This window comes from Pristiophorus japonicus, chromosome 3 (assembly GCF_044704955.1).
Source record: "Pristiophorus japonicus isolate sPriJap1 chromosome 3, sPriJap1.hap1, whole genome shotgun sequence".
NCBI classification, from domain to species: Eukaryota; Metazoa; Chordata; class Chondrichthyes; family Pristiophoridae; genus Pristiophorus; species Pristiophorus japonicus.
Genome location: NC_091979.1, coordinates 270,507,304 through 270,532,132, shown reverse-complemented (window position 1 = coordinate 270,532,132; position 24,829 = coordinate 270,507,304). Strand labels below are relative to the sequence as shown.

The following is a 24,829-nucleotide window of genomic DNA, read 5'->3' as shown; positions in this document are numbered from 1 at the left end:
CTCCCCTTTTCCTAATCTGTCGCCATTCAGATAATATTCTGCCTTCGTGTTTTTGCCACCAAAGTGGATAACCTCACATTTATCCACATTATGCTGCATCTGCCATGCATTTGCCCACTCACCTAACTTGTCCAAATCACCCTGCAGCATCTTAGCGTCCTCCTCACAGCTCACACCGCCACCCAGTTTAGTGTTATCTGCAAACTGGATTTGGTTCTGTCTTCACGAAGGAAGACACAAACAACCTTCCGGAAGTACTAGGGGACCGAAGGTCTAGTGAGAAGGAGGAACTGAAGGATATCCTTATTAGGCGGGAAATTGTGTTAGGGAAATTGATGGGATTGAAGGCTTCACATTTGTCTTCACTAATCTTTTTCTCCTCACATATCTAAAAAACTGACTGCAAAAGCTTCTAATATTCCCGGCAAGCTTCCTCTCATACTCTCGTTTCCCCCTCCTAATTAAACCCTTTGTCCTCTGCTGAATTCTAAATTTCTTCCAGTCCTCAGAAGAACATTTCTTCCCTATTGTGATGAGTATGGCAACCTGGACAGAGCATCAGCATTACTGTGATCAGCTGATCATCAGTATCCAATGCCATACGTATATTATGTCAAAATCAAAGCCCATCTCTGCATTCGGGCTGCAGCTAAGGTTGGAACTGGGGACTTTGGATGGAGGATTGCTGTCAGGAGCTTATGATCAGTAATTATGGTAAACTTATGACCAAACAAGTATTTGTGAAACTTCTTGACCCTATAAATGAATGCCAAAGCTTCCCTTTCGATCTGCGCATAATTCTGCTCACTGGCATTGAGAGTGCGTGAACCAAAAGCAATTGGTCTCTCCTCCCCACTATCTAGTACATGAGCAATCACTGCCCCAACTCAGTAGGGAGAGGCATCACATGCTAGCTTGATCTCCTTAGATATGTCATAGTGAACTAACATGGTACTCTCTACCAACTGGCATTCTTTTTATCACTTCAGTTTTTTCAACAGCTCATTCAGTGGATATAACACACTAACCAAATTTCTATAATAATTCAAAAGACCCCAAAATGCTCATAGTTCAGAATCATTCTTGGGAATGGGTGCATTTCTGATTGCATTCAGCTTTACTTTGGTTGGATGTAAACCATATTTGTCAACTCTATGCCCTAAGTACTCCATTGAGTTTTGAAACATCTCACACTTGTAAGCAGTCACTCGTACTCTGTGCTTCTCGAGCTGTTTGAGCACTTCATTCAACACCTTATCATGGATTTGCCAATTTGGAGCTGAAATGAGTATGGGCTAGATTTTCCATTATTTTTGCATGCATAACGCCCACTAAACATTCATTTTAATGCTGAAATGACGTATAACGTCCAGATATTGTCCATCTTTACTTTCGGCACCTCGCCTACAATATTGCTCGCCGAAAAAACAGCCAGGAAAAAGTGGAACTAACCGTAACTATTCACAACGGTATGGACGCCATGTTCTAAATCACATGTCGCATCATTTAAAAGGCTGCTGTGCTTCAACCTCGGGGGAGTTCGGATATACTCTGAAGGTTTTTGGAGGTGATGTAAACATCATACTGTGAACGATTGGAATTTATACATGTCTTAGTGGGGACATTCATTCTTTGTGAGCAATCGGTGGGAAACAAATAGCTTTCAGAATGGGGCCTGTCCTTTCTCACCCTCTCTTGGTGACCACTTACATATTGCAGACTCGAGATGGCAGAAGGTAAGCTCGACAGCATCATGTGCCCAATGTAAGACGTGACAGACTGATGAGGAGGAGGAGCTGTTGCACCCCCCGGCAAGTACAGGGAGAAGCAGTCTTACCTCAACTTGTCCGACACCACCTGCCTTCGGAGACTGCAGTTCCACAAAGAGATTATCAGTGAGCTATGTCAGCTCATCAGGGCAGATCTGCAGCCTGCCAGCACCATAAGCACTGCCCATCGAGGTCAAAGTCACCATGGCACTGTTGTTCTACACGTCGGGTTCTTTTCAGGCCTCAGCTGGCAACACTTGCGGTTCGTCTTAGTGTTAGAAATGTAAACTTATTTACTCTGGACAGCCATCAGAGGGCTCATCCCCTGGAGTCCCAAGGGAAATATAGAAACATAGAAACATAGAAACATAAAAAATAGATGCAGGAGTAGGCCATTCGGCCCTTCGAGCCGGCACCACGATTCAATAAGATCATGGCTGATCATTCCTTCAGTACCCCTTTCCTGCTTTCTCTCCATACCCCTTGATCCCTTTAGCCGTAAGGGCCATATCTAACTCCCTCTTGAATATATTCAATCAACTGGCATCAACAACTCTCTGCGGCATGGAATTCCACAGGTTAACAACTCTGAGTGAAGAAGTTTTTCCTCATCTCAGTCCTAAACAGCCTGCCATTTATCATAAGACTGTGTCCCCTGGTTCTGGACTTCCCCAACATCGGGAATATTCTTCCCGCATCCAGCCTGTCCAGTCCAGTCAGAATCTTATATGTTTCTGAGATCCCCTCTCATCCTTCTAAACTCCAGTATATAAAGGCCCAGTTGATTCAGTCTCTCCTCATATGTTAGTCCAGCCATCCCTGGAATCAGTCTGGTGAACCTTCGCTGCACTCCCTCAATAGCAAGAATGTCCTTCCTCAGATTAGGAGACCAAAACTGAACACAACATTCCTCACCAAGGCCCTGTCCAACTGCAGCAAGACTTCCCTGCTCCTATACTCAAATCCCCTTGCTATGAAGGCCAACATACCATTTGCCACCTTTACCGCCTGCTGTACCTGCATGCCAACTTTCAATGACTGATGAACCATGACACCTAGGTCTCACTGCATCTCCCCTTTCCATAATCTGCCGCCATTCAGATAATATTCTGCCTTCGTGTTTTTGCCACCAAAGTGGATAACCTCACATTTATCCACAGTATACTGCATCTGCCATGTCTTTGCCCACTCATCTAACCATCCAAGTCATTCTGCAGCCTCTTAGTGTCCTCCTCACAGCTCACACTGCCACCAAGTTTAGTGTCATCTGCAAACTTGGAGATATTACACTCAATTCCATCATCTAAATCATTAATATATATTGTAAAGAGCTGGGGTCCCAGCACTGAGCCCTGCGGCACTCCACTAGTCACTGCCTGCCATTCTGAAAAGGACCCGTTTATCCCGACTTTCTGCTTCCTGTCTGCCAACCAGTTCTCGATCCACGTCAGTACATTACCCCAAATACCATGTGCTTTGATTTTGCACACCAATCTCCTGTGTGGGACCTTGTCAAAAGCCTTTTGAAAGTCCAAATACACCACATCCGCTGGTTCTCCCTTGTCCACTCTACTAGTTACAGCCTCAAAAAATTCCAGAAGATTTGTCAAGCATGATTTCCCTTTCATAAACCCATGCTGACTTGGACCAATCGTATCACTGCTCTCCAAATGCGCTGCTATTTCATCCTTAATGATTGATTCCAACATTTTCCCTACCACCGATGTCCGGCTAACCGGTCGATAATTACCCGTTTTCTCTCTCCCTCTTTTAAAAAGTGGTGTTACATTAGCAACCCTCCAGTCCATAGGAACTGATCCAGAGTCGATAGACTGTTGGAAAATTATCACCAATGCATCCACTATTTCTATGGCCACTTCCTTAAGTACTCTGGGATGTAGACTATCAGGCCCTGGGGATTTATCGGCTTTCAATCCGTCAATTTCCCTAACACAATTTCCCGCCTAATAAGGATATCCTTCACTTCCTCCTTCTCACTAGACCCTCGGTCCCCGAGTACTTCCTGAAGGTTATTTGTGTCTTCCTTTGTGAAGACAGAACCAAGGTACGTGTTCAATTGAGCTGCCATTTCTTTGTTACCCATTATAAATTCACCCGAATCCGACTGCAAGGGACCTACGTTTGTCTTCACTAATCTTTTTCTCTTCACATATCTATAGAAGCTTTTGCAGTCAGTTTTTATGTTTCCGGCAAGCTTCCTCTCATATTCTATTTTCCCCCTCTTAATTAAACCTTTATCCTCCTCTGCTGAATTCTAAAATCCTCCCAGTCCTCCGGTTTGCTGCTCTCTCTAGCTAATTTTTATGCCTCTTCCTTGGAATTAATACTATCCTTAATTTCCTTTGTTAGCCACGGTTGAGCCACCTTCCCCATTTTATTTTTACTCCAGACAGGGATGTACAATTGCTGAAGTTCGTCCATATGCTCTTTAAAGGTTTGCGATTGCTTATCCACCGGCAACCCTTTAAGTATCATTTGCCAGTCTAATCTAGCCAGTTCGCGCCTCATACCATCTAAGTTACCTTTCCTTAAGTTCAGGACCCTAGTTTCTGAATTAACTTTGTCACTCTCCATCTTAATAAGGAATTCTACCATATTATGGTCACTCTTCCCCAAGGGGCCTCGCACAACAAGATTGCTAATTAGTCCCTTCTCATTACACATCACCAGTCTAGGATGGCCAGCTCTCTGGTTGCTTCCTCGACATATTGGTCTAGAAAACCATCGCTAATATACTCCAGGAAATCCTCCTCCACCGCATTGCTACCAGTTAGGTTAGCCCAATCAATATGTAGATTAAAGTCGCCCATGATTACTGCTGTACCTTTATTGCACACATCCCTTATTTCTTGTTTGATGCTGTCCCCAACCTCACGACTACTATTTGGTGGCCTGTTTACAACTCCCACTTGCGTTTTCTGCCCTTTGGTATTCCGTAGCTCCACCCATACCGATTCCACATCATCCAAGCTAATGTCCTTCCTTACAATTGCATTAATTTCCTCTTTAACCAGCAATGCCACCCCGCCTCCTTTTCCTTTCTGTCTGTCCTTCCTAAATGCTGAATACCCTTGTATGCTGAGTTCCCAGCCTTGGTCACCCTGGAGCCATGTCTCCGTGATGCCAATCACATCGTATCCGTTAACTGCTATCTGCGCACTTAATTCATCCACCTTATTCCGAATACTCCTCGCATTGAGGCACAGAGCCTTCAGGCTTGTCTTTTTAACACACTTTGACCCTTTAGAATTTTGCTGTAAATTGTCCTTTTTTGTTTTTTGCCTTGGGTTTCTCTGTCCTCCACTTTTACTATTCTCCTTTCTAGCTTTTGCTTCTGTCTCCATTTTATTTCCCTCTGTCTCCCTGCATAGGTTCCCATCCCCCTGCCATATTAGTTTAACTACTCCCAAACAGCACTAGCAAACACTCCCCCTAGGGCATTGATTCCGGTCCTGCCCAGGTGCAGACCGTCTGGTTTGTACTGGTCTCACCTTCCCCAGAACCGGTTCCAATGCCCCAAGAATTTGAATCCCTCCCTTCTGCACCACTTCTCAAGCCACGTATTCATCTGAGCTATCCTGCGATTTCTATCCTGACTAGCACGTGGCACTGGTAGCAATCCTGAGATTACTACCTTTGAGGTCCTGCTGTTTAATTTAACTCCTAGCTCCCTAAATTCATCTCGTAGGACCTCATCCCGTTTTTTACCTATGTCGTTGGTACCGATATGTACCATGACAACTGGCTGTTCACCCTCTGTCTTCAGAATGTCCTGCACCCGCTCCGAGACATCCTTGACCCTTGCACCAGGGAGGCAACATACCATCCTGGAGTCTCGGTTGCAGCCGCAGAAATGCCTATCTATTCCCCTTACAATTGAATCCCCTATCAATATAGCTCTCCCACCATTTTTCCTGCCCTCCTGTGCAGCAGAGCCACCCATGGTGCCATGAACTTGGCAGCTGCTGCTCTCCGCTGATAAGTCAGCCCCCTCAACAGTATCCAAAGCGGTGTATCTGTTTTGCAGGGGGATACCGCAGGGGACCCCTGCACTACCTTACTTGCACTGCTCTTCCTGTTGGTCTTCCATTCCCTATCTCGCTGTGTACCCTTCTCCTGCGGTAAGACCAACACACTAAACGTACTATTCACATAATTCTCAGCATCAGGGATCCCATAATCCCTTGGGAGCAACGGTATTTAAGGAGGCTTCATAGGTTGGAGAGGCACTCTGGAGACCTGCAATAAAAGACTAAGGTCACACGTTACTTTGAGCCCACAGTGTTCAGTCAGACTCATTCCCCATACACAACAACTGGCGACGCGATACAGATAGCGAACCCAAAGATGCAGAGAACAGTGGGCATCCTGGAGAAATTCTCGGAGGGAGATGATTGGGAAACTTTTGTGGAGCGACTTGACCAATACTTCGTGGCCAATGAGCTAAATGGGGAAGCGAAAGGCGATCATCCTCACCGTCTGTGGGGCAACAACGTATGGCCTCATGAAGAATCTGCTCACTCTAGCGAAACCCATGGAGAAATTGTATGACAATTTGTGCACACTGGTCCGAGAGCATTTGAACCCAAAGGAAAGTGTTCTGATGGCGAGGTACCGGTTCTACACCTACAAAAAGTCTGAAGGCCAGGAAGTGGCGAGTTATGTCGCCGAGCTAAGACGCCTTGCAAGACATTGTGAATTTGAAGGACATTTGGAGCACATGCTCAGAGACCTTTTCATACTTGGTATTGGCCACGAAACCATACTTCGCAAATTTTTGACTGTAGAGACCCCAACCTTGATTAAGGCCACAGCGATAGCCCAGGCATTAATTGTCACCAGTGACAATACGAAGCAAATCTCTCAGCACACAGGTGCTGCTACAAGTACTGTGAACAAAGTGATGTTTTTGAATCGTAATGTTCACATACCTGCAGCTACACATCCGCAGATGTCTGAGTCCACTATCAAGGGTGATGAATGCAAGGCCATTAACACCTTGTTGGCACTGCAGTGCTGATCATCGTTTCCATTCATGCCGATTCAAAGAGTATGTTTGCAAGGGCTGTGGAACAATGGGACACCTCCAACAATTGTGCAGGCGAGCTGCAAAGACTGTTAAACCTGCAAACCACCATGTTGCAGAGGAGGACAAATCCACAGAGGATTACAGCGAACCAGAGCCTCAGATAGAGGAGGCAGAGGTATATGGGGTGCACACATTCACCAGGAATTGTCCCCGGATAATGCTAAATGTTGAACTAAATGGACTCCCGGTGTCAGTGGAGCTGGACACGGACACGAGCCAGTCCATCATGGGCTAAAAGACTTTCGAAAGATTGTGGTGCAACAAGGCCTCAAGACCAGTCTTAACTCCAGTTTGCACGAAACTAAGAGCTTACATGAAAGAACTGATTCCTGTAATCAGCAGTGCTACCGTAAAGATCTCCTACGATGGAGCGGTGCACAAGCTACCACTTTGGCTGGTAGCGGGCGATGGTCCCACGCTGCTCGGCAGGAGCTGGCTGAGAAAGATATGCTGGAACTGGGACGACGTCCGAGCGCTATTGTCCGCTGAGACACTTCGTGTGCCCAGGTCTTAAACAAATTTCCTTCGCTGTTCAAACCAGGCATCGGGAAATTCCAAGAAGCAAAAGTGCAGATCCACCTAATTCCGGAGGCACGACCCCATCCATCACAAGGTGAGAGCAGTACCGTACATGATGAGAGAAAGGGTAGAGATTGACCTACACCAGCTGCAAAGAGAGGGCATCATTTCCCCGATCGAGTTCAACAAGTGGGCCAGTCTTATTATCCCAGTCCTCAAGGGAGACGGCACTGTCAGAATCTGTGGCGATTACAAAGTAACTATCAATTGTTTCTCCCTGCAGGACCAATACCCACTATCAAAGGTCGACGACCTCTTTGCAACGCTGGCGGGAGGAAAGACATTCATGAAGCTGGATCTGACTTCAGCCTACATGACGCAGGAACTGGAGGAATCATCGAAGGCCCTCACCTGCATCAACATGCACAAAGATCTTTTTATTTATAACAGATGGATGTTTGGAATCCGATCAGCGGTGGTGATATTCCAGAAAAACATGGAAAGCTTACTAAAGTCGGTCCCGCACACCGTGGTCTTCTCGGACGACATCTTGGTCACAGGTCGGAACACAGTCAAGCATCTGCAGAACCTGGAGGAGATTCTTAGTCGACTCAACCGCGTGGAGCTCAGGTTAAAACGCTCGAAGTGCGTTTTCCTGGTGCCTGAAGTGGAGTTCCTGGGAAGGAGGATTGTGGCGAACGGCATCAGGACAACCAATGCGAAGACGGAGGCAATCGAGAACGCACCGAGACCACAGAACGTGACAGAGCTGCGGTCGTTTCTGGGACTCCTGAACTATTTTGGTAACTTCTTACCAGGTCTCAGCACACTGTTAGAACCATTGCATGTCTTACTATGAAAAGGGGATGAATGGGTTTGGGGCAAAAGCCAAGAAAATGTCTACACAGGCAGACTGCCTTCTGTGGGGCAATCGAGTAGTGGTCCTCAAGAAGGGCAGAGACACCTTCATCAATGACCTCCACAGTACCCACCCAGACATCGTAATGATAAAAGCGATAGCCAGATTCCACGTGTGGTGACCCAGTATCGATGCGGACATAGAGTCCTGTGTTCACAGATATAATACATGCTCGCAGTAAAGCAATGTATCCAGGGAGGCGCCGCTAAGTTTATGGTCTTGGCCCTCCAAACCATGGTCTAGGGTACACGTCGACTATGCAGGCCCGTTCTTGGGTAAAATGTTCCTTGTGGTTGTAGACGCGTACTCCAAGTGGATTAAATGTGAGATAATGTCGACTAGCATGTCCGCTGCCACTGCTGAAAGCCTGCGGGCCATGTTTGCCACACACAGCCTACCTGATGTCGTGGTGAGCGACAACGGGCCATGTTTTACCAATGCTGAGTTCAAAGAATTCATGACCCATAACGGGATCAAACATGTCACATCTGTTGTGTTTGGAGAAAGAGTCAGACTGAACACCGTGAGCTCAAAGTAAAGTGTGACCGTAGTCTTTTATTGCAGGTCTCCAGAGTGCCTCTCCAACCTATGAAAAGCCTCCTTAAATACCTGTGCTGCCAAGGGATTATGGGATCCCTTGGGACTCCAGGGGATGAGCCCTCTGGTGGCTGTACAGAGTAAATCCACATATTTAACAACACTCACCCCCAATGTCAATAGTTTAACTATTACAATGTGAGTCGATCTGGGGCCCTTCTTGCCCTGGTTGATCATCTCGGTGTGAAAGCTGGTGTTGTTGAATTATTTGTTGGACCCTCGCTGGGCTGCTGTGCAGCTGGTCTTGCTGGGCTGCCTGGTGTGTTGGGCCCTGCTGGGCTGCTGTGAATGATGGGTTCTGCTTCGTGGTGCCGGTTGCCACTGGTGTGTATGTTGGGGGATCAAAAAAGGTAGTGTCCAAGGTGGGTTGCTCAGAATAGTCCGTGAATCTGAGTTCGATTTGGTCCAAGTGTTTCCGGTGAATGAGTCTATTTGAAAGTTTGACCTGAAACACCCTGCTCCCCTCTGTGGCCACGACAGTGCCGGGAAGCCACATGGGACCTTGTCCATAATTTAATACAAATACAGGAGCATTGATTTCAATCTCGCATGACACATTTGCGTTATCATGGTATGCACTTTGTTAAAGCCGCCTGCTCTCTACCTGTTCATGTAGATTAGGGTAAACTAACGAGAGCCTTGTCTTAAGTGCTCTTTTCATGAGCAGTTCAGCAGGTGGGATCCCAGTGAGTAGGTGGGGTCTCGTGCGGTAGCTAAGCAGGACTCGGGATAGGCGAGTCTGCAGTGAGCCTTCAGTTACCCTCTTCAAGCCTTGCTTGATGGTTTGCACTGCTCTCTCTGCCTGACCATTGGACGCTGGTTTAAATGGAGCAGATGTGACATGTTTGATCCAGTTACGGGTCATGAATTCTTTGAACTCAGCACTGATAAAACATGGCCCGTTGTCACTCACCAGGATATCGGATAAGCCGTGTGTGGCAAACATGGCCCTCAGGCTTTCAGTAGTGACAGCGGACGTGCTAGCCAACATTATCTTGGAGTACACATCTACAACCACAAGGAACATTTTACCCAAGAACGGGCCTGCATAGTCAACGTGTACTCTAGACCACGGTTTGGAGGGACAAGACCATAAACTTAGCGGCGCCTCCCTGGGTACATTGCTTAACTGCGAGCATGTATTACTTCTGTAAACACAGGACTCTAAGTCCACATCGATACCGGGCCACCACACGTGGGATCTGGCTATCGCTTTCATTATTACGATGTCTGTGTGGGCACTGTGGAGGTCATTGATGAAGGTGTCTCTGCCCTTCTTGGGGACCACTACTCGATTGCCCCACAGAAGGCAGTCTGCCTGTATAGACATTTCATCTTTGTGCCGCTGGAACGGTTTTATCTCTTCCTGCATTTCTACTAGGACACTGAACCAGCTCCCGTGAAGCACACAGCTTTTGACTAGAGATAATAAAAGGTCCTGGCTTGTCCAGGTTTTGATCTGCCGGGCAGTGACGGATGATTGCTCACTCTCAAATGCTTCCATAACCATGGCTAGATCTGCGGGCTGCGCCATTTTCACCCCCATGGTGGGCAATGGCAGCCTACTGAGAGCATTAGCGCAGTTTTCTGTGCTTGGGCTGTGGCGGATGGCGTGGTTGCATGCGGACAACGTGAGTGCCCATCTCTGGATGCAGGCCGATGCGTTGGTATTTATCTCTTTACTGTCGGAAAATAGGGATATAAGTGGCTTATGGTCAATTCGAATTTTAGCCCAAACAGGTATTGATGCGTTTTCTTTACCCCATTGACATACGCTAACACTTCTTTTTCAATCATGCTATTGGCTCTCGCAGACTTAGACAGACTCCTGGTTGCATAAGCAACTGATTGCAGTTTCCTGAAATCATTAGCTTGTTGCAATACACACCCGATGCCATATGATGACGCATCACATGCTAGTACCAAACGCTTACATGGATCATACAACACAAATAATTTGTTTGAGCATAACAATTTTCTCGCTTTTACAAAGGCATTTTCTTGGCTTTTGCCCCAAACCCATTCATCCCCTTTTTGTAGTAAGACATGTCGTGGTTCTAGCAGTGTGCTGAGATCTGGTAAGAAGTTACCAAAGTAGTTCAAGAGTCCCAGAAACGACCGCAGCTCCGTCACGATCTGTGCGTTCTCAATTGCCTCCATCTTCGCGATGGTGGGCCTGATGCCGTCCGCTGCAATCCTCCTTCCCAAGAACTCCACTTCAGGTGCCAGGAAAATGCACTTCGAGCATTTTAACCTGAGCCCAACGCGGTTGAGTTGACTAAGAACCTCTTCCAGGTTCTGCAGGTGCTCGACTGTGTTCCGTCCTGTGACCAAGATGTCTTCCTGGAAGACCACAGTGTGGGGGACCGACTTCAGTAAACTTTCCATGTTTCTCTGAAATATCACCGCCGCTGATCGGATTCCAAACGGGCATCTGTTATAAACAAAAAGACCCTTGTGCGTGTTGATGCAGGTGAGGGCCTTCGTTGATTCTTCCAGTTCCTGCATCATGTGGGCTGAAGTCAGATCCAGCTTCGTGAACATCTTTCCTCCCGCCAGCGTTGCAAAGAGGTCATCAGCCTTTGGTAGTGGGTATTGGTCCTGCAGGGAGAAATGATTGATAGTTACTTTGTAATCGCCACAGATTCCGACGGTACCGTCTCCCTTGAGGACTGGGATAATAGGGCTGGCCCACTTGCTGAACTCGATCGTTGAAATGATGCCCTCTCTTTGCAGCTGGTCTAGCTTGATCTCTACCCTTTCTCTCATCATGTACGGTACTGCTCTCGCCTTATGATGGATGGGTCACGGCCCCGGAATTAGGTGGATCTGCACTTTTGCTCCTTGGAATTTCCCGATTCCTGGTTCGAACAGCGAAGGAAATTTGTTTAAGACCTGGGCACACGAAGTGTCGTCAGCGGGCGATAGCGCTCAGATGTCGTCCCAGTTCCAGCGTATCTTTCCCAGCCAGCTTCTGCCAAGCAGCATGGGACCATCGCCCAGTACCACCCAGAGTGGTAGCTTATGCACCGCTCCATCGTAGGAGACCTTTACGGTAGCACTGCCGATTACAGGAATCAGTTCTTTCTTGTAAGTTCTTAGTTTTGTGTGAACTGGAGTTAAGGCTGGTCTTGAGGCCTTGTTGCACCACAATCTTTCGAAGGTCTTTTTGCCCATGATGGACTGGCTCGCATCCATGTCCAACTCCATTGACACCGGGAGTCCATTTAGTTCAACATTCAGCATTATCGAGGGACAATTCATGGTGAATATGTGCACCCCATGTATCTCTGCCTCCTCTATCTGAGGCTCTGGTTCATTGTGATCCTCCATGGATCTGTCCTCCTCTGCAACATCGTGGTTTGCAGGTTTAACAGGCTTAGCAGCTTGCCTGCACACTCGTTGGAGGTGTCCCATTATTCCACAGCTATTGCAAACATACGCTTTGAATCAGCATGAATGGAAATGATGATCAACCCCCGCAGCGCCAACAAGGTGTTAATGGCCTTGCATTCATCACCCTTGATGGTAGACTCTGAGTCATCTGCGGACGTGCAGCTGCAGGTATGTGTGACCTGCCCTGTACGTTATGATTCGAAAACAACATCACTTTGTTCACAGTACCTGTAGCAGCACTTGTGTGCTGAGAGATTTGCTTCGTATTGTCACTGGTGGCAATGAACGCCTGGGCTATCGCTATGGCTTTACTCAAGGTTGGGGTCTCAACAGTCAAAAGTTTGCGAAGTATGGTTTCGTGGCTAATGCCAAGTACGAAAAAGTCTCCGAGCATGTGCTCCAAATGTCCTTCAAATTCGCAATGTCCTGCAAGGCGTCTTAGCTCGGCGACATAACTCGCCACTTCCTGGCCTTCAGAGCTTTTGTAGGTGTAGAACCGGTAAAACATAGAAAATAGGCGCAGGAGAAGGCCATTCGGTACCTCGCCATCAGAACGCTTTCCTTCGGGTTCAAATGTTCTCGGACCAGTGTGCACAAATCGTCGAACGATTTCTCCGTGGGTTTCGCTGGAGTGAGCAGATTCTTCATGAGGCCACACGTTGGTGCCTCACAGATGGTGAGGAGGATCGCCTTCGTTTGGCAGCGCTCTTTTCCCCATTTAGCTCGTTGGCCACGATGTATTGGTCGAGTCGCTCCAGAAAAGTTTCACAATCATCTCCCACCGAAAATGTTTCCAGGATGCCCACTGTTCTCTGCATCTTTGGGTTCGCTATCTGTATCTCGTCGCCAGTTGTTGTGTATGGAGAAAGAGTCAGACTGAACACTGTGAGCTCAAAGTAAAGTGTGACCTTAGTCTTTTATTGCAGGTCTCCAGAGTGCCTCTCAAACCTATGAAGCCTCCTTAAATACCGGTGCTCCCAAGGGATTATGGGATCCCTTGGGATTCCAGGGGCTGAGCCCTCTGGTGGCTGTACAGAGTAAATACAAGTCCACATATATAACCACATCTGCCCTGTTTAAACCAGCGTCCAATGGTCAGGCAGGGAGAGCAGTGCAAACCATCAAGCAAGGCTTGAAGAAGGCAACTGAAGGCTCACTGCAGACTCGCCTATCCCGAGTCCTGCTTAGCTACTGCACGAGACCCCATTCACACACCCACCTGCTGAACTGCTCATGAAAAGAGCACTTAAAACAAGGTTCTCGTCAGTTCACCCTGATCTACATGAACAGGTAGAGAGCAGGCGGCTTCAACAAAGTGCATATCATGATAGCGCAAATGTGTCATGCGAGATTGAAATCAATGATCCTGTTTTTGTATTAAATTATGGACAAGGTCCCAAGTGGCTTCACGGCACTTTCATAGCCAGCAAGGGGAGCAGGGTGGTTCGGGTCAAAGTTTCAATGCACTCATTCACCAGAAACACTTGAACCAAATCAAACTCAGATTCACGGACCATCCTGAGCAGCCCACGTTGGACCCAGCCTTTTTTGATCCCCCAACATACACACTAGTGGTAACCGGCACCACAGTTGACCACGAAGCAGAACCCATCATCCACAGCAGCCCAGCAGCGCCCAACACACCAGGCAACCCAGCAAGGCCAGCTGCACAGCAGCCCAGCAAGGTCCCAACAAATGATTCAACAACACCAGCTTGCACACCGAGACGATCAACCATGGCAAGAAGGGCCACAGATCAATTCACATTGTAAATAGTTATGCTATTGACTTTGGCGGGCGGGGGGGGAGTGTTGTTATATATGTAAACTTGTATTTACTCTGTACAGCCACCAGAGGGGTCATCTCCTGGAGCCCCAAGGGATCCCATAATCCCTTGGGAGCACAGGTATTTAAGGAGGCTTCATAGCTTGGAGAGACACTCTGGAGACCTGCAATAAATGACTAAGGTCTCACGTTACTTTGAGCTCACAGTATTCAGTCTGACTCTTTCCCCATACCCAACACTTAGCATGCCACACATTGCTGCATTAGACAGGTCACTGATGCCCTATACGCACGCAGGATGGACTTTATCAGCTTCCCTATGACCAGGGAGGCTCAGACTGAGAGGGCTTTAGGATTCTACCGAATTGCTAAATTCCCCAAGGTGCAGGGAGCAACAGACTGTACGCACATCGTGATGCGGGCACGTGTTCAGGTTGCAGAGGTTTTCAGGAACCGCAAGGGATTCCACTCCCTGAATGTACAAGTCGTTGTCGACCACCAGCAAATTATTATGGCAGTGAATGCTAAATTTACGGGCAGCATCCATGATGCTCACATTCTGCGTGAGAGCACTGTATCTGATCTGTTTAACAATCAGCCACAAAGTCAATGCTGGATGGTTGGTGACAAAGGATATGGCCTCGCCACCGGGCTGATGACCTCCGCTGCATGACACCCACACCGAGGCCGAGAAGCGATACAACGAGAGCCACAGAGCTGTGGAGAAAACCATTGGAGTGCTTAAGCAGCACTTTAGATGCCTGGACCACTCAGGAGACGAGCTCCAATACCACCCTGAGCAGGTAGCTCAATTTGTGGTGGTGTGCTCCATGCTGCACAACTTGGCTATCACGATGGGACAAGAATTCCCAGAAGGGTGTGACGGTTCACCTCAGGAGAGAGAGGAAGAGGAGGACGAGGAGGTGGACGCTGACCTCTGGCCACACAATCAGGCCGACACCCATGCCCCACAGGAAAGGGCCCGTGGTGGCATCATAGCTGCAAGACTCAGGAGCTCCTATATGAGCGCTTTGCCTGAAAGAACTTTGGTGGTATTTACAAGGCTGACACACTGCTGGGTATGCAGGTGATATCACAATGGTGTGCATTTTCTTGGTGACAGTTAAAGTTTAAGTTGATTGAAGTTAAGTGTAATTATACCCTTTGATGTTAAGGAATCACCAGTGTGTAAAGGTGCAGCTGTCTGAGCCAACGCGCAACAAGGTTATGTTAAATAAAACACATTTAAACCAACCATTTGTCTGAAATCATAAGTATATCTGTAAAAAGCAACCCTTCCGCCCCCCCACCCCCACCCGCTTCTCATCCCTACCTCTACCCTCTCCCCTTCCCCTCCTGACTCCAAGCTGCCTGGCCGAGGAGCTCCTCAGGCGATGTTTCATTGGTCGGGGGGATGACAGCAGAATAGCTGCTTGGATGGATACGGGAGAGGAGGGTCCCGAGGTGGGAATATGCTCCAAGCCGGAAGCAAGACATTGCTCCTGGCTCTCGTGTGTCATTGGCAATGAGGGTGCGGCACCTTGGGGTGCAGTGCCGCGCTCTGGGACCACTGGGAGCCCTCTGCCACCAGTGATCCTGACGAGCAGCTCCAAGGCCTCCTCCATCTCTTCCATGTTATCTATTATTTGTTGGACAAAAACTCGATGCCAACTATGTTCTTGGTGCTTAATAGACATTTTGCTGCTGGTGAATCTCCCTCGTGCCTCCCACAACAGCCAAACAAGCACATACCACACCCACACACGCTTTCAGTCCCTCTGTGCTCCCTCGCTCTCTCTCTCTCTCTCTCTCTCTTTTGCACATGTAATGATGACCGCTGACCTCCTGAATCATGGGAAATGAGCGTTGCCATGCCGTTGCCAAGGATGGCAACACTTTACAGCAGAAGGTCAGAGAGATGTAACGCTACCGCCCATTTCATATCGCTTGCGGTAACACCCAATTTCAAAAATGGAGACTAGGGGTTTGAGAATGGGCGACAAGCCAACGATCTGAAAACCCATTATTACCACCCACGCCGGAAATAACATCCAGTTTTGGGCGATTTTCACAAAAGTGTAAAATCTAGCACTATGTCATCCAAAATAAACATTACCCCTTCAATCCCTTGCAAAATTTGGTTCATCATCCCCTGGAATATGTCGGGGGTGGAAGACACTCCAAATGGTAGCCTATTGAATTGATATAAGCCTCAGTGAGTATTTATAGACTCTTCATCTAACTCAAGTTGTAGGTAGGTGTTTATTAGATCTAACTTTGAAAAGATCTGGTCACCTGTCAGCGTGTGAACAAATCTTCCACATTTGGCAACATATTGGGTAGATTACACTCTAGAAACTGATTTACGGTTACCTTATAATCACCGCACAACCTTACCTTACCATCTGCCTTAGGTACAACAACAATGGGTATTAACCGAATTACTCAGATCTACCTTAGAGATAATGTTCTCAGTTTCTGATCTTTTGAGTTCTTGCTCAACTTTCTCCTTTAGTGCGTATGATACAGGACGTGGCTTGCAGTAAACTGGTCTTGTGTCCTTCTGCACTGTGACACTCATCTTGAAGTCTTGGATCGGACTGCCTGTTTCGCGGAACACTTTCGGATGCTGCTTGATGACATCACCTTTTAATGCAAATTTTGTTTCCACAAATAAAAATCTAATTCCAATCCAGCTGCAGTGATCTCAATCAATTTCTACCTATCAATGCAGGCTTGTCTCCTGCCATTACTATGAGAGGCAAGTTCTGATACTGATCCTTATATTTCCCTGGTATGGTGACACTTCCTAAACAGGGATTAGCTCTCCTGATTAGCCTCGCAGCTATAGCTTCAATTTCTCGAGTCGATAATCATGCAACTTGTCGAGATATAGTGATTCTGGTACTACGCTCACTGATGCACCAGTATCGATTTTCATGGGTATCCTGGTTCCTGCGATATCTACTTGGATGATGATACTTTGCGAATTGCTGTTAGATAGCTTCATGCTCCTGATGACGTGAATCTCCAGAAATTCCTTGTCCTGCTGCTTCTCTTCATTGCTATGTAGTATCTGCTGATTTCTACTTCTAGCATTGGCAGTCGGTTTACTCTTCTGTTGGTATGCCTTCGCAAGATGTCCAGTTTTCATGCAGTAGAAACACTCTGCCTTGACATATGGACAGCTTTGAGTGAGGTGTTATATCAGGCACAAATAGCATGACTTCAATTCACTGTTACCTTGGCCAGTTGCTGAGGCCTTGGGGCCCAGCTGCCTTTTACTATTAACCTGTAGCCGATTCACTTCGGTTATCTGACGACTGGAAATGGCCCAGAATTCTCGGGAGTATCGGTTGGCCAGATCCATCGACATAGCTGTCTGACAAGCTAAATCAAAAGTCAAGTTAGGGGTTGTCAACAATTTACTTCTGATTTGTTCATTTTTCAACCCACAATCAAAGCAGTCACGCAATGCTTAGACCTGAAAGTTTCCAAAATGACAGTGAATGGATAGCTATTTTTAAAGCTACAATGTACTCACTGATAACCTCATAATTTGATTGATTGCCTGTTTCAAAACGATAACTTCCAGCAATTTCATGGGGCTCAGGACTGTAGTGCTGTTATAACTTGGTTGGAATCTCCTTTAGTGGTGTGTCCTTTGGCTTGGCGGGAACAAGCAAAACTTTCAGGGTTTTATACACCTCGGGGCCTGCTTCAGTCAAGAGAATTGCTCATTTCATTTCTAAAACCGCCCGGTTATGGTTTATATCATCGAGGACTTCGACAATACTATTTGCAGTGAAAACTATTTCTAGCCACTGCACATACTCTCCACATACACTCCAAAAGTCTCTCGGTCACAATGGAACTCACCCAAGCGCCTATTATTCCCATAGGCACGGCCGTGTGGACTCTGGTGATGCAGTTCAGCCATTTGTGCTCGAAATTTATCTCAGATTTTTTAACTTTTCTGCAAACGAAAAACCTTTAATAGGCCCTCCATCAGTTAGTGGGATTATCCTCCAATAAAAATTTCAGTTAGGGAATCCAACAATTGTTTATACACACAATTGCACAACATGGCTCCCAGGTAGAACTGTGAAGAGCACGTGGCTTTATTGTTATTACATCAGTAGTCCACTAGGTGGCTTTACAACAGAGCAAGCCCATGGGGCTAGATTTTCCAGTATAAGAATATAAGAACATAAGAAATAGGAGCAGGAGTAGGCCATACGGCCCTTCGAGCCTGCTCTGCCATTAAATACGATCATGGCTGATCCAATCATGGACTTGGCTCCACTTCCCTGCCCGCTCTCCATAACCCCTTATTCCCTTATTGTTTAAGAAACTGTTTATTTCTGTCTTAAATTTATTGAATGTCCCACCTTCCACAGCTCTCTGAGGCAACGAATTCCACAGATCCATAAATCTCTGAGAGAAGAAATTTCTCCTCATCTCAGTTTTAAATGGGCGGCCCCTTATTCTAAGATAATGGCCGATATTTCCAGCCTTAGTGCTTTTTTTATTTTTCAGGATCGCTGGAATATCGCCCATTTAAAAAAAACGATAGTTTCACCTTTTTAATTTGTGCGATAGCCTTACTGATGTGAAATGGGCCTTAGTGATGTATTCAACAACAGCTGTTCTGCGCATGCGCATTTTTCTTTTCAGGCAAAGAACTTTTCCCATGATGTTTTACAGAGAGAACCGGAGACCTGGTCCCCATCAATAACATTATAGAACCTCTCTTTTATTCTAGCCCCTGTTGCTTTATAAATTAAAATCTATCAGCCAACTGAGGTGAACTCTATTTCCTTCCTCATGGAATGACATACACTACTTGTACTTCTGCTTCTACTTGTACTGTGGACCAGAAGGGGGAAAACTCCATGATTAATATTAACCCTGACATTACAGCAATATACTTGTATGTAACTTTTCACATTTTATTCTCCCATCTCTCTTCTGCAGCATGTGATTAGTGATCAATACTGGTTGAGAAATTACAGCCATCGCCCCCCGCCCCCATCACTATAAATTACTATAAATGCCCTTAATTTGTCCTCAACAAATACAAAGTGATGAGATGATTGGAAAAAGTCAAAAAGGCCCTTAAAATCACTCACAAATTGATTCTCCTGACAGCTTTTTACTACAGATCCTCCCCGTAGTGCCAAGTAATGCCAAGTTATTGCAGCTTTTCTTCAGCCTAATTTTGGGCCAGCGATAATTTGGGCGAATTGTGGGCGAAATGCCGAAAGTAGCGCTCAGCGATAATCTGGGCCATTATGAGCAATATTCTCGGCCTTGCACAAGGATGACGTCATTTTTTTTAAAAAGTAGGCCGGGCGATGCAGCTCTTCAGAATTGCCGAAAGTTGGGCCGGCAATAAATGGGCTATAATCGGGCGCTAGTTTCCACTTTTCAGCAAATATGGACGATTGCCTGCATCTCAGCTCTTATATGGGCACCAAATGGGCGCTAAATGGGCGATGATGTGCCGAAAGTCTAGCCCCAATTGGTAAGCTTGTAGGAAGGAAGCCTCTAATGGACCTGTTTTTTTCCACTCTCAGGATATGAGCTTCACTGGCAAGGTAAGCCTTTATTGCCCATCCCTAATTGTTCTGAGCATTCTTCATGAACCACTGCTGTCCGTGTGGTGAAGATGTTCCCACAATGCTGTTAGGTAGGGAGTTCCAGGATTTTTGCCAGTGACAATGAAGGAATGGTGATATATGTCCAAGATAGTGTGTGACTGGGACTGAAACTTGAAGGTTCTGGTGTTCCCTTGCACCACTGCCTTTGTCCTTCCAGATGCTGGAAATCATAGTTTTTGAGAAATACTGCAGGTAAAAAAGTCTTTAAAAGGCCCACAATTTTACCAGGTACATATTTCAAGCAATGTTCCCGTTGGTCTGGTGGTTCTGCGCAGGCCGCTCAACAGCTTTGCAATTGAAATAACTGTACTGCAAAGAATTTAATGGCCCACATAGCCAGTTAAAGGGCCCGAGGAACAAAACTAAATTACAGGGAACATTGGTTTTAAGCCTTTTAAAGATACATCTTATAATTTTCTTTTCATTTTACTTTTAATTCCTGGCATTAAGCCTTTTATGGATAGTTGTGACAGTTCTGATTATTTGTTTATTAGCACTGGCTCCCTTCATTGGCACCAGAGGGTTTTCCAAGCAGGATCCTCTGAGCTGAGAGAAAGATGAGTAACCATGGAGCGCTGCCTGTTCGGTTGTTGCCCGAGAGGATGGTACACCCTTATCCCCACCCTGTCACCCCACACACATCTGCAGAGAGAGTTAACATACCTTGCAGTAACAAACATTGTGCTGGGGATGTCTTTTATGGACCTGGAAACGAGTGCATGTATCTCTAACTTTCTCCAATTGATTTCAAGGCTCCCAAGGAGCCAGAAGCATCATGGAATTAATTCAAGAGTGTATTTTGTTATCTTACTGAATGTTTAATTTCAAATTTATTTCACAAAGTTTTAGATGCCGTTTATAAAAAATAGATCCAAGCAAATTCTGATATTCAAAAATATTGGAAAAGTAGCTGTTTGAATATCACAGCTGGGCATATCCAAAACAACAAATTAGCCAATATTTTGATGATATTAATAAGTTGTGTTATGAATCAACAAGTAAGGGACCAAATATCTCACCACTGATAATGTGGAACTGTGTGCATAATGTAGATAATTTGAAATCTAATAAATAATCTGGTGTCACACTGAAAAACTTAATGTAGCTAATAGGAGGAGGGTAGATTACCGCTTTGACTGATTCCAGTGTAGTGCACATCTTTTCCCTTTGTTTCCAAGTTTGGATGGATTGTTAGATACAATACCATATATAAAAAAAAAGTTTACTGAGACTCAATCAGAGTGCAGGGTATCTGCAATTCTGCAAATGACTCAGACACTACATATTGAACTCCATTAGGATGATAAATGCAACCACACTTGTTTCAGTCAACCAAAGTGACTTGACGAATTAAATAATTTTATTTGCTGCACTATACATCCCAATTCACAGGTAAGCATGTTACTTTCTTGCACAACTTACACATTACTGACCCCAGTATCAGCACATGTTTGCTGGCTTCATACTGTGAGGCTGATAATCCAATTCTGGTGCACTGACACCATCTCCGATCACCCCAAGTTCAAGTGGTCCCAGCAGCCCCTGAAGAGGGAGAGAAATAGCTGCAGCAAGTGAATGGTTCCATTTAATGAATACAGCAGTTTCAGAGATGATGCTGGAGGAGATGCTGCTCAGAAAAGTGGAGCTGAGGGCCATCCGTCATTGAAGAGTAACAGCACAGCAGCCTGGATGTAGCTGGCACGAAATATCAATGTTGTTCATACCTTGAACCTAGGAATAGGTGAAGAAGAAATGTTCTAGTCTCAGGAAGGTTGCAAGTTAGGTTCTGGTCATGTGTAGCTTAATTTTATGATATTGGGAAAATACAACTGTTATCAATGGTTCAGTATTTTCCAAAAGTACAGGTTTTCCCTTGTTTTACCAGGGCACAATGTATGCTGCCATGACAATGCATTTGCCCAGGAGCATATTTCAACAGTCATCAAGCAAGCAGCCAATACAAAGGGGTTGAATTTCCATAGATGTTCTCCTGATTGTCCCCTGCAACTTTGCCGAAGATCCATGGAAACCCAGGAGACATTGTGAAAATGGTATTTATGCTGTTTCTCTGGGGTCCTTAGGGTCATTCACCAAAGTTACTATGGATGATCAGGAGAACTTCCACAGAAATTCAACCCCAAATGTTTGCGTGCTGTATGTTCACAGATTCACATAAGGTGTCTGCTTGATGGCACACATTCTCCCACAGGTTCTTCTTTCCAACATTTGTCCATTTTCTATCAGCATTTAGGAAATGGCCACACATAATGATACATGCAGACTGAAAAGGTACAGTTAATATGTGAACCTTGATGTGCAAGGAATGGGCTCGAGAGATTCTGCACATGATAGCAATAAGGAAATTCAGGGTGGGCACACCTAATTCTGCTAAAGCACAATCTTAAAACTCAGGAGAAAAACTGCTAAGGTGTGAAATTCGATAAGGCCCAAAAACAGACACGGGCACTGTGGGGCGAAATTGGCTCATGCCGTTTAGAAAGCACAGACAGCACATTAAGTTGGTGCTGCCTGCTAATTTGAATGAATTTAGCGCACATGTAGCGACGCTGCATTTTCTTAAAGAAGAACTGTCAGTTTTGAAAGCAATCTCGAGCCCTTAAAGGTGAACTGCCTTCTGCAAAAAAAATTAATTGTCATTCCAAACTGGGTAGTCTTCAGCTCTTAAAGCTGAATGGCCTTCTGCACATAAAAATGCTAAAACTGCTACAGCACTAACACAATGGCTCAACAGTCCAGGGAAAGGGTACCCAGCATCCCGCACGCAGCACTCCAGCTTTGTGCAGGTGCTTAACATCAGAAGGGATATACTCTACCCACAGAGCACCAGGAGGCCCTCCAGTAAATAGGATGTAGGAACAGATCGCTGAGGCGGTCACTGCCAGCAGTGTTGCTCCCAGGACTCGGGTCCAGTGCCCAAACATAGAAACATAGAAACATTGAAAATAGGTGCAGGAGTCGGCCATTCGGCCCTTCGAGCCTGCACCACCATTCAATAGGATCATGGCTGATCATTCACCTCAGTATCCCTTTCCTGCTTTCTCTCCATACCCCTTGATCCCTTTAGCTGTAAGGGCCATATCTAACTCCCTCTTGAATATATCCAATGAACAAGCTTCATTGCTGCAGACATGTGGTCAAGGTCAGTGAATGCATTTTGAAAAGCTGTCTCCTACTAACTGCACCACTAGCCTAAATCCACGACCCTCCCTCCCCATCACTCACCTACCAACAATCTCTGCCAAACACGAGGCACACCTCATATTCCTAGCTTCACCTCACCCCTTTGGAGGAGACAGTGTTGGTCATTTTTGTCAGGGGCATGGCTGAGACCTTGGCCACCAGTGGAGCAAAAAGAATACAAGATGCTGGTATCATCATACGTTATACTCCTCCTCACATCCCACTTCTCCCTCATCCCACAATCTCTTCTGATGTACAAGCTGCACACGATGTAAACATGTACCTCTTGCTTTTTTGCCCTCCCCTCACCACAATCCCATCCTTCCTCATTTCAGATACTCAAGAAATCCACTCTACCCAACCAGCGATTGACCCAAGAAGAGGGAGAGGAGAGTGAAGAAGAAACACCGTCACTTGATCTGACACTCCCAGCTACCAGCTCCTCGAGGTTGTCCTGCAAGGCCATCTGCAGACTTCCCCACTGAAAGTCAGCAGCCTTTCCACCAGCCATGCTGCAGCCACTGGGGTAGCACTGCCTGACATCACTCGGATAGGCAAAGGCACACGCAATATACTCACTAAGGGAATGCACACCCGTGATTAGTTGATTTTTTGATGTAATAAAGTTAGATTGGAAAGTTTGCTTTGTGGTGACTTTTATTTCAGCATTGTGGCCAAGAGGACACTGTGATGATCAGTAACAGAGAGAAGGTAAGGTGTGGGTCAAATGCTGAAAGGGGAATTGGGGTTGTGGTCACTGGTACTGCAGGCAGATGATTTGATCCTCAATATCCCGACCAGAAAGAGGTTATCTGGATTGCATTCTTCCTTCCGCTGCATCCTTTTCTGCTTCTTACATAGAAAATAGGAGCAGTAGTCGGCCATTCGGCCCCTCGAACCTACACTGCCATCCAATATGATCATGGCTGATCCTCTATCTCAACACCATATTCCTGCTTTTTTCCCATATCCCTTGATGCCTTTTCAGTCTAAAAATCAATCTATCTCCTTCTTAAATATATTCAGTGACTTGGCCTCCACAGCATTCTGTGTTAGAGAAGTCCACAGGTTCACGACCCTCTGAATGAAAACATTTCTCTTTATCTTGGCCCTAAATTTCCTACCCCATATCCTGAGACTGTGATCCCTTGTTCTAGACTTCCCAGCCAGGATAAACATCCTTCCCGCATCCAGTCTGTCCAAGGGCGTCAGAATTTTATACGTTTCAATGAGATCCCCTCTCATTCTTCGAAACTCTAGTGAGTACAGGACTAGTCGACCCAATCTCTCCTCATACAACAGTCCTGCCATCCCAGGAATCAGTCTGGTGAACCTTCGTTGCACTCCCTCTATGGCAAGTATATCCTTTCTTAGGTAAAGAGATCAAAACTGCACACAATATACCAGGTGTGGTCTCACCAAGGCCCTGTATAACTGTAATAAGACATCCATGCTCCTGTACTCAAATCCCCCTGCAATGAAGGCCAACATACCATTTGCCTTCCTAACTGCTTGCTGTACCTGCATGTTTGCTTTTAATGACTGATGTACAAGGACACCCAGGTTCCGTTGTACATTGACATTTCCCAGGCTATCACCATTTAAATAAGAATTTGTCTTTATGTTTTTCCAGCAAAGTGGATAACTTCATCTGCCATGTGTTTGCCCACACACTCAACATATCTAAATCACCTTGCAGCGTCTTTGCATCCTTCTCACAACTCACAATCCCACCTAGTTTTGTGTCATCAGCAAACTTGGAAATATTACATTTGGTTCCCTCATCCAAATCATTTATATATATATATATATTGTGAATAGCTGGGGCCCGAGCACAGATCCCTGTGGTACCCAACTAGTCACTGCCGGC

General features: G+C 46.0%; 1 long non-coding RNA gene across 1 annotated transcript in view; it reads left to right on the top strand.

Annotated features, from left to right (window-relative positions):
- LOC139259515 (uncharacterized) overlaps positions 1-23,600 on the top strand; it is a 45,798-nt gene extending 22,198 nt beyond the window's left edge. Inside the window, exon 2 of the long non-coding RNA XR_011592585.1 lies at positions 23,295-23,600. This is a non-coding gene — a long non-coding RNA (uncharacterized lncRNA). The remainder of the gene's footprint in view (positions 1-23,294) is intronic.
- Positions 23,601-24,829: the final 1,229 nt, after the last annotated feature.